The sequence below is a fragment of the Lathyrus oleraceus genome, chromosome 1 (assembly GCF_024323335.1).
Source record: "Lathyrus oleraceus cultivar Zhongwan6 chromosome 1, CAAS_Psat_ZW6_1.0, whole genome shotgun sequence".
Lineage (NCBI taxonomy): Eukaryota > Viridiplantae > Streptophyta > Magnoliopsida > Fabales > Fabaceae > Lathyrus > Lathyrus oleraceus.
Window position 1 is genome coordinate 59,471,864 of NC_066579.1, and position 19,880 is coordinate 59,491,743.

The window sequence follows — 19,880 nt, forward strand, 5'->3', positions numbered from 1 at the left end:
AATAATGTTTCTGATACTAATAGGCCATGACAGATCTCACCATCAACTTGCTAACAGATTTACTAACATCAATCTAACCTTTTGTAGTAACATAATTTCAAAGCAATCGATTATAAATAAAACTAACAGAGTCAAAAAATGGGAAATAACTAACAGCAGGACTTTGACTAACAGTTAAGTTTTTTTTTCTAATTTCATAATAACCATGACTAACTAGTTCTCTAACTTAACCTAACTAATTTTAAATTGATTTGACAGACTTGTAACTAACAAAACAAACTAACATTTTAACAGCAGAACTTCCAACCACAACAAACCTTCATAGAAGTAACGTGCAAATCCAGCTGAACTGCAAGCTAAGGTCCAATTTTGACTTATCCCTGCAAGCAATACAACTATTTTAACTGATGGAAATAATTAATAGAAAATCAATTCACATATAAAATTAACTTGCAACTAACAGAGTTTTAACAAAAATCCTAACAACCTGCCCTAACATAACTAACCTGCCCGATCCGTTGCCCGATTTGGTTGAGAATACCATGTATATAACAGTGGAATCAGAAGCTTTTCTAGTTTTTTCATTCCTCACCTTCAATCTTCACTCTTCACTCTCAAGCTCTCTACCCTCATATTCAGAATCGGTTGCTTTTTGCTCAAAGATTAGAGCTCATTCTTCACAGTTCATCTCTGAGAAGCTCACTTCACTTCCCTCTCGCGTGACCACTTCGCCACGTAACCACCGCAGTGATGACTCTGCAATTCCATAACACAGTTCAGAAGAGTTGAAGAAGAAGAAGAATCGCAATCACAGTTGAGAAGAATAAGATACATAACGAGTGACACAACAAGAGGAAGAGAAGCTAATACCTGCGATTCTCTGAAAATCCACCGCACCGGAATTCTGAGCCGGATTGGAGTTGGATCCAAATTCGATCTTCCATTCGCAATTGGTGTTTAACATTAAAAGTAATCTGTTCAATTATAAGGCATTAGTTGTCAAAAGTTACTAACAATGGAAAATCCAAGTCTTGAGACATGAGAGTTTGGGCAGTCAGCTGTTAACCTTAACACCATCCAACTTCAAACATAATTATGATTTTGAAAATATATAACAAAAGAAGCAGAGAAAACAAAGAACAAGAGATAACCTGAATCCGTGCTCCAGTAGAAGCTTGCATACTCTTAATTGTTTCTCCTCCTTTACCAATTATAAGGCCGACCTAAGAAACCAAATCAACTATAAACAAAACACTGTAGAAAGTACATGGGTGTACATATTTCGGGCAACTTTGCACACCTTATTGTTTGGGATTTGCATCGAAAATTCATCACCCCCAGATTGTGCAGCCATCCGTCTAGTACCACCACCGGCAGAAGCCCCGACTTCAGCCTAGTAAAGAAGCAACTCTTATCAGTGATGTTAATGGTTACATTTCCCCCAAATTATTACAGTTAAAAATCAGTAGAAAACAACCATCGTCAATGACGCTTCACTAACAGGTTACAGTTAAGGCCATTCGACTTTGAAGATCATTTTAACAAATTCAGCACAAAACAATCATACTAAAGTTACAAAATCAGTTCAAAACAAATACTGTCAGCAATATTTCACTAGTAGGTTACAGTTGCAGTCATTCAAACCTCACTAGAGCAAATTAACCAGAAAACACACCATATTACAAATAGAAAGTCAATTCAAAACCACTCTTATCAGTGAATTTTCCCTGGCAGGATACAGAGCGCACTAATTCCAATATAATTTAAGCAAATTTATCATTAAACATTTCACATTGCATTTACAAAATCAGTTGAAAACAACTCTAACCAGTGATATTTCACTAACAGGCCAAAGTTACAGTGATTCCACAACATAATTAGAGAAAATTTAAAACAAACCTCAGCAAGGACTTCATTGATAAGTTTCTCAGCAGAAGCAACAGCATCAGAAGTACCCATAAGCTCAACCATCCTCGTAGTAGAATTAGGATCCGCATCCATATCACGAGTAACCTGAATCTTAGCCCCAGACTGCATTTGAAGATACTTAATAGTCTCACCTCCTTTCCCAATAAGAACCCCAACCCTACCATTAGGTATCTCAATCTTCTTACTAGAACCACCATAAGAACCAGCTGAATATTGCGGCTTCAAATCGTAAGAATCGAAGCCAGATTGAGGAGCACCATTATCGGACTTGGAACGTTTAGGATCGAAGGAAAGTGGAGGAGCGCCGCCGGTGACACTGAGGAGCCGAGCGGCGGCTTCTTGAGCTTTCTGTTTAGCGTTTGCGACTTCGAGTTGAATGTCAGTGGCGGTGGGTTGGTCTTCGTATTTGCGTTTTAGGGCGTATTGTGGTTCTTCCGCCATCGTGACAAACCCTACCAATTCCATGCCTTAGACTGAGAACGAAAATAGAAGTCTGAAATTTAATTTTAATTAGACCTTAGACAGCGCTTTTGTGGAAAGCGCTTTCTAAGATATGCCTTAGACAGCGCTTTCCAAAAGCGCTTTCTAAACCCCCCTTAGACAGCGCTTTTGGTTTTAATTTTTTTTTTAATTTAAAGACTTTAGACAGCGCTTTATCAAAAGCGCTGACTAAGGTCTATATTTAAAAGCGCTTTCTAAAAGCGCTGTCTAAGGGGGGGTCTTAGACAGCGCTTTTAGAAAGCGCTGTCTAAGACCCCCCCTTAGACAGCGCTTTCATTATTTTTTTGGAACATTTTCCGTGTTTTATTTTAATTTTAACCTTAGACAGCGCTTTCTTTTAAAAGCGCTGTCTAAGATGCGCTGTTAAAAGTCATTTTTGGCAAAATTAAGCATGCATTAAGTTACAAGTGAGGTTTAGAGATTATTGACTTGCTTTATTTTATATGTTTCTGATATGGTAGAAATACACCACAAAATCACTTTCTAATCTCTTTTGGCACCACATAGAAATCACATACACAAATCTATTAACATAACATTGTCCAACATATTCTTCATTAATTTTACAACACTGTGTTAACTTTCTAACAACATTGAAATGATGAAAACATTGGCTTGAAAATTAGAACATATTGCATCATTAATTTTTTTTTGTTGCTAAGAAAATGGCAGTGAAGAAGATGAACATGAATAAAATGAGTTTGTTAATTCAGTATATACAATTTAGCCAATAGATTGTCATCTAAGCACAAGTTAATAGTTTTCGGTAAAAATTAACCTTAAGAACCAAATTGACTAACGAAATTATTTTTGAGAGATTAAAAAATAAATTTTATTAGATAAGGGATTCAAGTAAAACCTTAAATTAAGTGAAGAGACTATGAACAAACTAAACCTAAAAGCAATTATATTATCTATAAACTAAATTTAAATAAAAATACTCACATACATATCAAACTTTTTATATATATATATATATATATATATATATATATATATATATATATATATATATATATATATATATCAAACTTAGTAACATAACATCTCTAATAACTCTTCATCTCATGTCTATATATATATATATATATATATATATATATATATATATATATATATATATATATATATATATATATATATATATATATATATATATATATATATATATATATATATATATATATAATATATATATATATATATATATATATATATATATATATATATATATATATATATATATTCAAACCGAGAAAACTTATGTGTTTTTAAGAAAATACAAAAGTACCTTTGTTGGAGATGAATCCATGACCATTAAATTTTTTCTCTTTGGATGAAAGTTCAACCGATGGAGAAAATGACTCACTTTCCATGACACCCCTTAAATTGTTTAACATTTAAAGTAAATTTTTGGATATTTGAAGCACTTTTTAATATTTTTTATTAAAATAAGTTTAAATTTAATAATTATTTATAAAAAAAATTACTACTTTATGTGATTTTTAATAGGATAAAATATTTAATAATGAATATTTAGATTTTTTTTATATGTAACTTTTTTTATAGAAAATGTCACCACACACTTGGTGAATAATTTATAGCATACATATAAATTGAGAACATACAATTTTTTATGCTTTCCAATATCCTAAAAATTTAATCTTCTCTTTCAAATGAACAATTCAAGAATATGTAAACATTAAATGCTTAATGGTTTATGAAACTTTTTCTTTGATGTATGAAAAATTATACAGTAAAAATCTCTAAGTCATTATGTATGAACACTTGAAAAACAATAAGAATCGTTTGAAAAATATGATGAAAGAGGTGTGTTGAAAAATTTGCTTTAAACACATCATAAGATGCTCTTGAATGAGTGACAACATTTAAAAAATATTCATGATTAATTGTAATGATTTGAAAAAGGTTTCGCGAAGATGTGCAATGAGGAAGTATTATGATGTTTCAAATTTTTCACACAGCATCAAGAAGCAATCGATTGCATATATGGATCAGTCAATTGTGCGAGTTCAACATTTAAAAAATATGAAAATTTTGCACTAAGCAATTGATTGTGGGGAATGGACAATCGATTGTGGGGGATATTTTCAAGGAAAAAAGAGCCCCTACAATCAATTACTTCATATATAGCATCAATCGATTGACACATAATAAAAATGAAATTTTGAAAGTCAATAGCTACAATCAATTGCACCATTGCATCAATCGATTGCACCTTTTAAAAATTTGATTTTTTTCTTTTTAAAAGATGTGCTTTGAATTGCAATAGTGCATGGAATTTTAAGAAACATGCGATGGTTAAGAAACATTTGTACTTTTAATCAGTAGGTTTAAGTGTCTAGATTATTTGAGACAATCCTCAAATTTATGGCATATTACTGCTATTTTAGCTATACAATGACAGAAAAAAAATTATAGATATTTTTATATAATAAAAACATGATATATATCTAATAGTTTGGAAAACAACATATATCTAGAAATATATTTGAAAATTATATTTATATTAAAAGACATAAATTTTAGTTTTGGTGAATCTAACTACCACAGCATAAGGTTAGTTGGCATTTAATTTACTATAACTTAAGTAAAGACCTATGGCGTACGGTGCATGGTAGCTAATTAAATAGAATTATTTATGTTTCCTTTTCTAGCCATTTCCAACTACTTCTGTGTTACATACATTGCCAATAAAAACCCAACAAATTATATACAACAACGAAAACCTATTTCAATAATTGAAGTAGACTACATGATCAATTTTTATTATAATATCCTATCAAATATTATATTTCTATTCATTCATTAATCTCGCGATCTGACTTCTATCTAATTCATTAATTCCAATTATTTATATTCTTTTTATTTTTCCTATTTTGTATTCAGATTAAAATATTTAATTTGTCTGACTTAAACGATAGTATAGTTTACAATTTTCATCATTAAATTTAAAATATTTTTTCTTTTATTAAACTTACATTCCATATTCCATATATTCCGTCTTATTTCTCTTAGAACGAAAATTATATATATCTAAAGTCGTCTTCAATAAATTATATAATTAAAAATATATATTTAGTCATTATAATTTCATCATGAGGTTTATAATGTTTTTCCACCAGCTTATATTTTTCATAAATTAAGTAACATTTGAGTTTATGGATTAGTTTACACAGTATTTATCCTTTTTTACTAGAGTTTTTATTTTATTTTAATTAAGACTCTTTATTCTTACTATTTAAACTAAAACTATTGATATAATATACACAATAAAATTGATTATTCCCATCTCATCAAAAGTATTATATTTGCACTTTATATCAGTGTAAAACAATTTAAAATATTAGTCCAACGTTGCTCTCTAAATAAACCATAATGTAACTCATAAATGCAAAATTGAAGTCTCCCAAAAAGTTAAAGCCTACACTTTATCTTGTATCTGTAAACTTTATCTTTCATTTATAAAACTTTATTTTCTCGCTAAAATAAACACGAAAACAATATATTCTTCCAAAAGAAATACTTGTTATCATCATTCTTCCATTAATGAATTTTGAAACTCCATCGTCTCTTCTTCAACTCGAATGAATCAAAAAAAGTAACTAATCAAACTTATGAATCTTGAACGAAATTTGAAGTAAGAAAACTCCGTTGAAGCTCAAATAAAATTGGTTCCTTTTTCTTCTTCATCAGATCTCTTGGGACGTAAATAATTTCTTCATGCATGTAAGTTAACAATGTTAGTGCTTTTTGTTGTTATTGTGTTACGTAAATGGTTTAATGTTGTTCAGATTGAAGGTTTAATGATTTTATAGATTTTATTATTGTTGAGTTAGTAAAAAGTTTAATGTTGTTGAGATCAAAGATTTATTGATTTAATGTTGTTGTTATTGTTATTGAAGGTTTGATGTTTTTGTTAACTTATCAAAGTATTGACATTTTTCTTAATGTTGTTTTTGTTGTTGGGTTTGAGCGTTTAACTATGTTAGTAATATATATTGTTGTTGTTATGTTAGTCAAAAGTTTAATATTGTTTAAATTGAAGGTTTTAAGGTTTAATATTATTTTTGGTGGTGGTGGTGTCATTGAAGGTTTAATATTATTGTTGTGTTAATTATCAAAGTATTGACATTTTTCTTAATATTGTTAACTATGTTCGTAATATATGTTGTTGAATTTGTGTTAGTAAAATGTTTAATATTGTTGAGATCGAATGTTTAAATGTTTAATGTTATTATTGTGATTGTTATTATTTAAGGTTTAATGTTGTTGGTGTGGTGTTAACTTATTAAAATATTGATATTTTTAATATTATTGAAGGATTTTCATATGATTACATGTTAAATAAGTTATTCACTATTTATTCTTTTTCTAAACATATTGATAGACAATTTATTCACCACCCATCCTACAATTGAGAGTATCTTTAGCCAACTGAAGCAAATAAAAAATACTAAAAGTGCCACAATGATGACAATATTAACAAAAGTTTATAACACAAGTGTTAAGATTCAGATTGGTTTTGTATACAAACTGATATTTGTTATGGTGAAAATACTCTAATCTTTAGAAGTTATGTGACATTACTTGGTCAAACCAAAGTATTGATAAATAATTAGGATAAAGTGGATGGACAACTGAAAATAAGTATATGGATAAATTTGGAGGTATTAATTTTAACTTATATGACTATTTATTTATTTTTGCTAAATATTAATATCAACTTTTTGACGTAAATGTAGTTGAATTTTGAAGTTTTAAAAGGTGATAAGCTAATAAACCGATGGATTTCTTATGCTGGTGAGTTGTGGATGGGATTTAAGACAACTTGCATCACATTACATCAAAAGTTCAATGCTAATCTTGAGCATTCGGTTGTGATGTATAATTTTATTGATCATAATACTTTGGAAAGTTGTTTGAGTCTTGTAATTCTTCCGAATTTGAGGTTAGTAGAAAGTTTAGTAATATATGTTGCATGTTGTTGTTGTGATGAAGGTTTAATGTTGTTATTGTTATGTTAATATGAATGTTATATTTGTCGAGCCTTGCTATTGAAAGTTTAATGTTGTTATGTTATACTGATGTTTTTTTGTAACAAACTATAAGTAAAAAGAGAAGGGAAAATATAGTTAAAAATAAATATCCACATAAATTGTCTCATGGAGGAATGAAAAACTTGAAGAGATAATGATGATTGAAAATAGAAAATAGAGACAAAAAGTGTTGAGAGATACTTCCTTAAGTCTCTATCACAAACCATCTCCATCACCACGTCATAAGAAATGAAAGAGAGTCAAACTAAGGCCAAGTGGAGAGTACACATCAGAGGTTGCATATGTAGTTGCTAAAAAGATTGTAAGTAGATTCTTTTGTAAAAAATATTAATTGTAGGTTAGTTCATTTTGGTAACGAACTTTTATTTGTGTTGTATGACTCATTGGTTGAAAACACCATTATAAGTTAGTTCACTTTGGTAATGAACTTCTATTTGTGTTGTATGACTCATTGGTTGAAAATACCATTGAAGGTGTCTTTGTTCCATAAGTATGCCATGATATATTAGTAGAAACTATTGGAACTGATAAGCATGATGTGCAGGTATGTGGTATTGGACAAGGCATCGGTCTAAGACAATAATTTGGATCATCTCAAGGAATAAAGGAATGTGCTACAACGGATAGAAGAACAATTTGAATAGAGAAAGGAAGAAAGATCAGTAAAGGAGTGTGATTCTATAGAACATGATTTGATTGGAAGAATGTATAAGTTTGGTTTTTGAACTTCCATCTTTTGTTTGCCTATTTAAAATTATGTGTTTGTGTTATGTGTTATTGTGTTTTTATGATGAGCATATTGTGTGTTGTTTTATTTTTTATGATGCAGATGTTGACATCGATGGATGTAATCTTTCAAACAAATACAAATCAAGAAGATTGTTATGAAAAGAATGTTGTAGGTGGTGCAAGCATAAAATATAATTGTTCATTCACTCAGGACAAGAATGAGATGAAAATTCCTTAATTGCATCCCTTAAGAAGATTGACATGCTTGGTCATGGATCTTAAAGATCCCACCAATTTATAATTAAAGCATGATCCAGAGCATGTACAACTTTCTTATATTGAACCGAATTATATTAGGGATTTTGTGTGGGGGGAACCGAGTGCACATAAGTACATTTTTAGAGTGATGTTAATTTATAGAGTGATATTAATTTATCTCTATTGTTCTCTATAGGAGGTTTAATGTTAAACCTCACTTCATATATGATTTTTGTTTAACATTTAGGTACATGCATTGAATTTATAGAGAAACAAATAAATCCAATTTGTAAGGATTCTTGAACCACTTAAGTATTCCATATTCAGGGAATAAACAAAATGTGATTCAAGCGTACATACAAAATTGGTTAAATGAATCGAATAAATTTTATTTCCTACCACTGTTTATCCATGCGTAAGTATTTATGAATTTGTGTTTTTTCTTATATAGCATTCAATTTTGTACCCATTACTGAGTGACTTAACATATCTATACTACAAGTTTGATGCACATAAGTACATTTTTAGGGTGATGTCACTTTATCTTTATTGTTCTAAATCGAAGGTTTAATGTTAAACCTCAGTTCAATATTTGACTTTTATTTTAACATCTAGGTACATGCATAGACTTTGTAGAGAAACAAATAAACCCAATTTATATGGATTTTTAGACCCCTTCAGTATTTAATATTTAGGGAATAAATCAAACAGGATTCAAGCATAAATAAAAAACCGTTTAAGTGAATCAAATAAAGTTTGCTCCCTATCATTGTTCATCCATGTATATGTATTTATGAATTTGTGTTTTTTTCTTATTTAGCATTCATTTTTGTATCCAATATTGAGTGGCTTAACATATCTATACTACAAGTTTGGTGCACATAAATATATTTTTAGGGTGATGTCAATTTATCTTTATTGTTCTCTATCGAAGGTTTAATGTTAAACCTCAGTTCAATATTTGACTTTTGTTTTAACATTTAGGTACATGCATCGACTTTGTAGAGAAACAAATAAATCCAATTTGTATTGATTCTTAGATCCCTTCGGTATTCAATATCCAGGGAATAAATCAAATATGAATCAAGTGTACATACAAAGTTGGTTAAATGAATCAGATAAAGTTTATTTTCTATCACTGTTTTATCCATGTGTAATTGTTTATGAATTTGTGTTTTTTCTTATTTATAATTCAATTTTGTATCTGTTACTAATTATTCTCGTATTCTTGTAGGGATCATTGGCAACTGATAATTATTTATCTTAGAGAGAATAACGTAATTATGTTATGTTTGATAGGCAGACAAATTGATTCAAAGATAAAATATGTAATTGGCGTGTAAGTTTGTATTTTATATGACCTAATAATATATATTTTTAATTAATACTAACATGTACACTTTACTTTTGAATGCTTTTGATTAACGTTTAATTTTTTAAAAACAATACATTGGAATGTTTTAGAAATAAACAGCTCAAATTTATTATCCATAAAGTAAGTGATATTAATTGTGACATTTATTTATATCTATAATACCTTTAATTTTTTGTTTGTATTATCACTCATTATACAAAATCTATCCGTAGACGATGGTACAACCATTAGAATATGTGTGAATATTATGCGATGAAACAAATGTTAAATATTATCTCTGCTGGCATTCTTGATTCTAATAAGCAGGCAATATATATTTATAATTAGATATTCATAATTTTTACCAAATAATAGTTTATGATTATTCTAAATGTTTTTACATTTCATTCAATTTATAGGCGTGTTTCACGATCCGGCTTAGTTAACATAAGAAGATATATATGACGTATATTCATTGGACAATTTACTTCCTTAAATTTTATGAATCACGTTAATTTGATTTGTTGGTTGTTGTCTTGTTGGTTGAATCATTTGATATGTTTAATATTTATAATAAAAAACTAAATTTTTATACTCATGATATAATTGATTAGTCCAGAGGATGAAAATATATACAGTTTTTATAAACACGTATAGTTTTTATTATCATTTTAGTTTTGATTTAAATATTTATAATTTTTGTTATAGTCTTACCGTAAAATATATGATATAAAATATATTATTTAGGTTGAAAATTAAAATACAAGTTATATTAAAAAATATACAAAATTTATATATATATATATATATATATGAAAGAGATTTTAAAAGTAAGAAAGTAAGTTTTGTTGAGAAATTTGACAGAAAGAAGATCAACAAATATGATATATGATATTGAATTAAATGTTTTGGTTTTTCTTTTATAATCGTAATGCAATAATTTCAAGGAAAAAATTAGATAAAAAGATTTTTAAAGAAAGAAAAATTGTACTTAATATCCTCGAACAAAGTACGAGGTGGATCTAGATAAGAAAACTGAAGATGTTATTAGTAATTATAAAGTAAAAAAATAGTATAAATTATTTGATGTGTTAGGCGCAATTTCAAAAGATAAAATTTTATTATTTTTTTTATATATTTAAAGCATTTTTTTTAATTGTAAAAAAAATTGATCAATAAAAAAACAATAAAAAATTAAATTCTTGAAAACTGAATTCTCATAGAGTTTGTTAAACATATATTAACTAAAGAAGAAGAATAAATAGAAAACACTCACAGTTTCTCAATAAATGAGATTTCCAGTTTAATAAGTTAAACAATACTAATATTCTCTTTGTAAGGTATGAATAAGGATGTCACTCTTTATAAATAAGAGATTGTATATAATCTACAAGAGGCGCATAAGGATGAGTAGAAGGCATAGCCTCTTGAATAAAATTTAATATTGTTTGAGAGTCAGACTCGCAAATCACAATTTTGAAACCATGAGTCCAAGCAATATCAAGACCATGAGAAAGGGCTTGAAGCTCAGCATTAATATTAGAGGTGAAACCACAACTTCCTACAAAACATGTGATCCAACCTCCAGAAAAGTTTCTCAAAAGATTACCAAAGTCAGTTGGCTCTGGATTACCAATGGAACTACCATCTACATTAACCTTTATCACATTCTCTGGAGGAGGGTTCCAAGGCACAAGTTTAGGGGATGATATCTTATTAGAACCACAAAAAATATGTTTGGTGGAGTGTAAAAGAGTAGTTATTTGGCTAAGAATAATTTGGAGAAAGCGTTTATTGGCTTTGAACAAGTATTTGTTACGAGATTTTCAAATCATCCAACAACAAATAAGAAATAAAGGGTCATGATTGGCGATTGAATTAATATTCATCCAATTATATATAACATCCTCATAAAAATGAATATGAGATGGACAACTAAAATTGTTCCAAATTTGCATGGCCTTGGGACAATCTCTAAGAGTGTGTAAGATGGTTTCGTTAGTTGTACCACATCTATAACAAGAGGTATCTATTGACATGTGATGAGTGAATCGTGTATAGTTGGTAGGTAACTTCCCATGCTTGATGATCCTAACAAAAACGAATAATTTCAGGTCAACGTTTGAATATGAGGTGGATTAAGCTCCTAAGTTAACCAAGAATAAGTTGATTTGGTAGAATAAGTACCTGATAATGAAGGTTCTCAAATAATAATACCATCCGAGTCATCATTAGTAAATCTACTAACCATTTCCATTTTTATGTACTAGAGACGATAGGTGGAGATTATGTTAAAATTCCAAGTATCATAATTGCAGACATCCATGATTTTGTCAAAAAAAATCCATTTGGGAGACATTTATCATACCAAATGGAAATGTCTCATCTCCCTACTCTAGTTATAAAACTCGGCTTGAGAGCCTCGTCTACTTTAGCAATAGAACGCCATGTGTACGATGCTCCATGGTAACTATTCGCCTCTAGGATACAGGCTACAAAATTATATCTAGTTGATAATAACTGAACTCATAACTTCTCAGGATTATGAATAAGCTCCCAAACATGTTGACCCAAAATGGAAATATTAATAGGTCTAACTCTCCTGATGCCAAGACCATCTCTAGTAGAAGGTTGAGTTATGGTATCCCATTTAACCCATTGACTATATTTTCCTCCCCAAATGAACTTTCTTATTCAAGAATCAATCTTACTACAAATGTCTTATGGAAGTCACAAATTATGTATGCTATAAATAGGCATATAACTAAGCATAGACTTAGCAAGAGTCACCTTCCCAAGCCTACTAAGAAGCCTACTTCTCCATCCAACTAAGCGAGAATTAATTTATCACTGGTAAAGGAGAAATTCGTATTTATGACCCTACCATAAAGCAAAGGAAATTCAAGATATTAAAGGTGTGTTGGAAGTTAATCATACCTTCAAAATTCATTATCTTTGCCCAAGATAAATTCTTAGAGTGAACGAATTTAGATTTATGAACATTAATCTTCATATTAGAAGCTTTGCAAAAAAGCTTGAAGCATCTCATTAACTAGCCTAACCTGAGAAGTTTTGGCTCTTGTAAAGAGTAGACAATCATCTGCAAAAAAAGAGATGTGAAATATTCAATCTATTGTTAGATATGTGTATAGGGAGCCAGTTATTCTATTCTATTTTTTCCTGAATAAGAAGGGCCAATTTCTCCATACAAAGCAATAATAAGTATGGAGACATGGGGCTATCTTTTCACAGACCACGAGTAGGAACAAAATTATCAAGCTTCTCATTTTTCCTATTAAGAGACTGGGATGGGGAGGTGATGCAACTCATAATTAGATAAATTGTTAATGCTTTAAATCCAAATTTTTCTAGACTGATTTTCAAAAAAAATCAATCCACACTATCATATGCCTTCTCAAAATCAATCTTATACATAAGAAAACCTGATTTTCCTTTTTTGGTAAGCATGTAGCGAACAATCTCTTGAGCTATAAGAGCATTATCTGTTGTGCCTCGATTGAGGATAAACTACTATGAATAGGGCCAATTAGGGTTTCCAAATATGGTCTAATACGTCGAACCAATACCTTAGAGACAAACTTAAGGATAACATTACATATACTAATGGTTCTAAAATCACTAAGACTTTGAGGTTCGTCAAGTTTAAGGATAAAAATGATATGGGTCTCAGCAAGATCACCAGTGATTTGACCAAAAGAAAAAGTATTAGACACTAATTTCCAAACATAAAATTTCTTCTTCTTATTCTTCTAGAATAAGTGTGAATTGTTTTTGAAGATCTCTTTCCAACTGAATGATATAGGATGATGAAGAGATATCCAACAAACGATGGATATATTTAATATAAACCTTTAACCTGTATTTTCCTCTTAAAAATATTATCATCAACCTGTATTTTCCTCTTAAAAATATTATCAAAGACTTAGTTGTTGAAAATGATGGATTTTTACATGATGCTAGCCAATTTAGCAATTGCACTGGGACCAGAAGCAGTCCAAGTAATTTCAATAATTTTCTCATAATTAGGGTGAGGAATTCAGGCTGCTTGAAAGGAGAAAAAAATTGGAATGTTGACTTTTAAACTTCCTTCAATTGATTAAGAAAGGGTTGTAATCAAAATTATATTGAGGGAGGAATTCAGTTAATGCATGAGGGAACGCTAATTGTCAATCGACGTCCGCCATGATTCTGCCTAACCTTTTTCTAACATGTCTTCCCATTTGAATATTCTTGTGCCACGTGAAAATTCCTCTGGCGGTGTGTAAATCCACTAAATTACAATTAGTCATTATCTGAGCTAAATGACAAGCATGTGTAGGATCGAAATTGCTATCAAATACTTTAGAAGAAAATAATACTTCATTTAGATCATCAATTAGTAACCGATGAACATGGGTAATATTTCTTATCTAAGAGAGGTAATACCAAATAGTATGCGTAAGTTTAATATAGAAGATGCATAAACAGAAGCGCAACACCAAACCTCATCCTTGTCCTGAATAAGGAAAGTAATAGCTTGATGCATGTTATCCAAAACCTTGATAGTTATGCTTTCAACACAAGAAAGTATCCAAATACCACTTGAGTGACCTCTAGCTTCTTGAATTTCAATAGGTTTATAATTCAAAGAGCTTCGAAATTGCTCAAATTTAGCAAACTGAACATGAGTTTCATAAACACAAAACACATATGGGTTGTGTGTTTTGATAAGATCCCTGACATGGTTCCTAGTGTTGCTACTAGAGGATCCATGAATGTTCTAAGACATGATTGAAAAGTTTTGAAACCAATCCATAAATAATCATGTTTGGAGCAGGGATCAAAAACCCAATAGCTACTTTTTCATTTTATCAGGAGGGGTTGTTGGGAATTCATCAATATTGTGTTGATAAAGATTGGCACTACTATATTGCGCATGCCCGTTGGGTATTTTATTCATGTCTCCCGATTCTTCAAACATAACAATGTGGTTTAGCGATATAACCTCACAATCAATTGTTGATTTAATTCCAAAATCAACCTCATATAATTTGAATTTAGTCTCATGCATATATTTTCTTGGTTGGTGTGTTGTGCATTAGGTTAAAAGTTAACTTCACTAGTCTGATGGATTTTGTAGAGTATACTTGGACCATTAGGTTGAATAGAAACAATAGGTCCCACACAATGTTTACATGGATTCCTTGTTTTTCTTTTGTTATGATCCAAATCAATAACATTAATTGACTTTTATTTTTCTTTTTTCGCGTGCCAATTTTTTAGCATGATATTCCTTCACTAAAATAGAATATTTGGTATTAACATCTTTACCCATATTAATAACTTTATTGTTGGAAGGTTTCCTATCTTTCTCTTAACTACCAACCAATAAAAATGATCTTCTCCCATATCTTGGTTAATATTTGTAACAATTGTACCTGTAATTTCAGTAACATATCCTGTAATTGGTGCAACAAATAAATAACGATGCACTATCTTGTGAGATGTCCATAAAAATCACATGTAGAACATATACGATGGAGTCCTTAATATTCCACTTGATATAAATAATTTATAATCCAAACTTTACCCACAACCGATTTATTAAGATTAATTTAGACACATACATGTGCGAATCTTCCTCTTCAAACATTCAATGTATTAGTATCGACCTTAACATGTGTACTAACTGCATCTGCTAAGACTAACAATATACTATCGTCATAATAAAACACATTGAGACACGTGAAATGAATCCAAACCATAGTTTTATCTATCTTTGCAGTAGGGGAAGCAAACTCTGAAGTCCAATATTGCACTATTAAATAATGATCAAATATCATCCAAGTACCATCCTCCATGACATTTTAGGGTGGAAAAATGGGCCGTACCTCGTCGGGCCGACCCGCTCACCCGTCGAAAAATGGAGGGTTAGGTTGAGATTTTGTGCCCGCCTATCCGTTCAGTCCGTCCCGCCTTAAGCATGCCCCACCTTAAGACCGTAAAATAAGGTGTGAGTCTATCTATCAAGCACTCAAAATATTTATCTTGGTTGGTTGAAGGTTGATACTTGAATTATAGTTTTTGAACTCTTGTTGATGGTTCTATTTTAGGTGAAATTTCTTGATGGTTTTAGACTTTTAGTTATCATTTTAGTTTATTCTAGTAATTCTAATTCTTGATTGATTTATTTTATATATTTATTTGTGAATATATGCAATACTTTTAAATTAAAATTTGTTAAAAAGATTCTTTATAAAAAACTATTTAAAAAATAAGTGAAAGATTTAATTGAAATGTAAACAAAGCCTATTAATCTATTCAAAAAATAGAAAAATAGGTCGTCATATTGGTGGGACGGGCTAGATTTTTAAGTTCAATTTCACTTGGCTGGCTTTCCCACCCCGCCTCTGTTTTGGCGGGCATAAGGCAAGGCATAGCAGGGCATAAGTCTTATTGTATTTCTTACTTATGTGTTATTAGGAGCCAAAGCGTTTTCGATGTCGCGTACATGAATATGTACCCCACGATCCTTTGATAGAATCATATATTAGAGGATGTGGATTTAGAAATATCTTCAACATTGTCTCGTACTCGGTGGACTACAAGTTCATTCTTGCTTTGTTGGAGAAGTGGAGATCCGAGACTCACACATTTCATTCCTATTGGTGAGTGTACCGTCACACTTGAGGATGTATACATGTTGTTGGGTCTCCGTATAGATGGTAAGACCGTAAATGGTAGAGTAAACCAGGACAACTCTATCTGCAACAAATTATTGGGTGCCCCTTTGTGTGACGACCAAATTGAGGGAGAGTCGTCCGGTCAAACAAGTGGGTAAGGTATAAATTTAAAATACCTTAAACAATATTATGCGAGTATTCTATTTGTCCGAAGAATCAACCGAGTATGAGAAAATTATTAAAGCTCGGTGTTATATTATGATTTTATTTGGTAATTTTTTATTTCCAGAAAGTACAGGTAATTCAGTAAATATTATGTATTTACCGTTGTTACGCAAAGGTAAGCACATATAGTTGGGGTTCAGCTGTGCTGGCCCATCTATATAGTGCAATGTGTAAAAGTGCAAAAAAGAATACTTGTATGTTTTTTTCATGTGCGTATTTGCTACAAGCATATGGTTGGTCAAGAATGTTGTCACTCGCCCCGATAAACGAGAACACATTCATGTTCCCGTTTGCAACAAAGTAAGTGTAACACTTTACCATTTAATTAAATATATTTTATATTACAATTCACTGTAAATAATATTTTTCAATTTTTTTTATCTAAGGTGGTCAGTAAGGGGGATGAACTACAATAGGTGTCTGAAACACGCTATAGTAGTCTATCACAATCTATTGGACCACATTGGACCAGACGATGTAATACTCCTACACAACTATATTTTAATTTAAAAATACTTATCAAATTATTTATCATCTAAATCGTTTTGTATTGTTTTACAGTTTATCTGGAGGCTATATATGGGTCTTGATCATGATGTGAACCATGATGACGTTGCAGTTTAGACAGCAAAGACAATAATTATTCGGTTCACTACTATGGAAATGCACCAGAGTGACCGGGTCAAACTGCAGTTCGGCATGCAACAACAGATTGCAAAACCTCCCACATGTTTGGAGAATTGACATAAAAAAAGAGTTGATGCCCAATGGGATTATTCCGACTGCAGAGACTTTGCAAAAGAGATGTGTCGTCAATGGAGGAATCGACGACAACACATCTTAAACGAATCAGTCATCCATGGTGCAAGACCAACTCAACAATATATGGCATGGTTTAGGTCGGTAACAACTCAACAATTTGTGTCTGAGTCGCGGTATTTGATGGATCCACGCCAACTAGCTTCGTCATCATACGCCTAACAACAAGTCCCCGCCTAACACCAATGTCAAACCACCCAAACCCAACAACCAACCTCACAATATCAACCTACCACATACACACAACAACCAAACACCCAACTTCGAAACTCATTCATGTCATCCACCCAAGAACCAAACACCCAACGCCGCAATCAATTCATGACACCCACCCAACCACAAAACCAAGAATCAAACCCTATCCACCAACAACCATATGCTTCAACCACAACCGTCTATAGCCCAGATGATTCATATGAGTCACTTCATCGTAGCCCCCCTACCAATGACCACTCAAACATCCCATCACCAAAACACACAACCATTGTTTAACTACAGTACGCCCCAGGAATCATTGCTTCGTTTCCAAAACGATTCAATGTCTCAATTTGGGCAAATATACCGTCCACAATCCACCCAACTCCATCGACCTAACTACGATGACATGGGCACTGAACTCCATTACGGAAGCGTCGTTGGTCAGAGCCCCTCCGGATATTGGAAATAAATGATGACACATCTGTCAAATACCACTGGAACTTCCGCCAGACCTTCACACCAGTCATCATTCGATCAGGTTAGCACACAAAGACCCCAAACACCTTAGGAAAATCGTGGGAGACATCGGGGACAAACTAATGCACCTGGATGTGGAACAGGGGGACGTTTCGATCGGGCCGGTCGTTAAATTTTTGTCAATCCCATGTAACATTTATTATATCATGAATAATTTTTTTATATTATTTTATATTATTTGATAAATAAATAAAAATAAAAATAAAAATAAAATAAAAAATAAAAAAATAAAAAATACAAGGGTGTATTCGTCAGATGAATTGGCGCATACACCACATGCATCATGCAGGCGGCGGAGACATTGGCGTCTCCTCATGAGGAATGCAGACGCCAAGGACATTGGCGCCTCAATGCCTTAGGTGCCTCCTCTTGATCCATAACGGATGCACCGGTTCATCTGGCGCATCCTCTTTTAAAGGTAGTTATTTTGGAAAAAAAATTGAAAAATTTGTTATTTTGAAATTATTTTTGAAAATGTTGATTTTTTTTAAAAAAAAATCCATAAACTATGCTTGCACGAGTTTATACCATGTTCAGAAGAACCAGAAAAGTTGTTTCATGTGAAATATCACAACTCTACAACAAGTTCTAAGAAGAATAAGCTCTTTTAGTTGTGTATACACCTTAAAAAAAGTAATATATCAAGATTCTGTGCAGACTTTTGAATAAATAATGTATCAAAATTTTGATTTAATGTCATTATATTCAAAATTCTATTAATATAAAAAAGTTTTAATTTGATACTTTAACTTTATATAAGGTTTCAATTTAGTTCATTTACTGATTGACTCGCTTGCGATGTTGTCATGCCAAATATTTACAAGAAAATATCAATTAAAAGACTTCAACATTAATTAAATCATATTAAAACGAAGCACTAATGCTATCAAAATAAGCCTAGATTTATGTTGACTTGACCATGTTACTTTCCTATGGTTGCTCTCTTGGGTTGTGTTCATCTTAAGCACCCCCTCGTGCATGAGGGTATGCCAACTCAAAAGGACAAGAAGTCAACAACTCCAATAACACTTTGCATTGCGTTTATAAACCAGCCAATTCAAGCTGTAAATATGCAGTGTATACACAAGTACCAATAGATCAAACGACATATGCATGTGCTAGTTCATTTCTCTTACTACATCAAAAAAATGGAATATCCAAAGAACCAAAAATTTAAACAGTATAAGGAGACAAATATTATCATGAATGAAAATTATTATCAGAGTTGACTTAATATTTAAACTTTAAGTTCCTATCAAATGAAGGCAATTAAAATTCACTAGTGTTCTTTTCCTAAGTCCTTACTTCTTATTGAAGATTATAAACTAATATTGAACTAATCACTCCACCACAAACCAATTAGTTAAATAATCTCTACAAACTTCAATTTGGGTTACTTATTACATCAACTAACTTTCATCTTTTCTATAAAAAAAGCCTAACTTTCATCCATCTAATAAAAAATAATACAATAGTCCTAAACCAAAATTTCCTCAATGAAAATGAAAATGAAAATGAAGAACCCTATCCCTTAAATCCAAGGAAAAAGTTGAATTCAAGTAACCT

At 31.0% G+C, this 19,880-nt stretch overlaps 1 long non-coding RNA gene across 1 annotated transcript; it reads left to right on the forward strand.

The window, feature by feature from the left end:
* Window positions 1-5,933: 5,933 nt before the first annotated feature.
* LOC127115428 (uncharacterized) lies at window positions 5,934-8,615 on the forward strand. Its single transcript, XR_007800726.1, has 3 exons — window positions 5,934-6,180; window positions 8,056-8,217; window positions 8,341-8,615. It is a non-coding gene; the product is annotated as an uncharacterized LOC127115428 (long non-coding RNA).
* The last annotated feature ends 11,265 nt before the right edge of the window (window positions 8,616-19,880 follow it).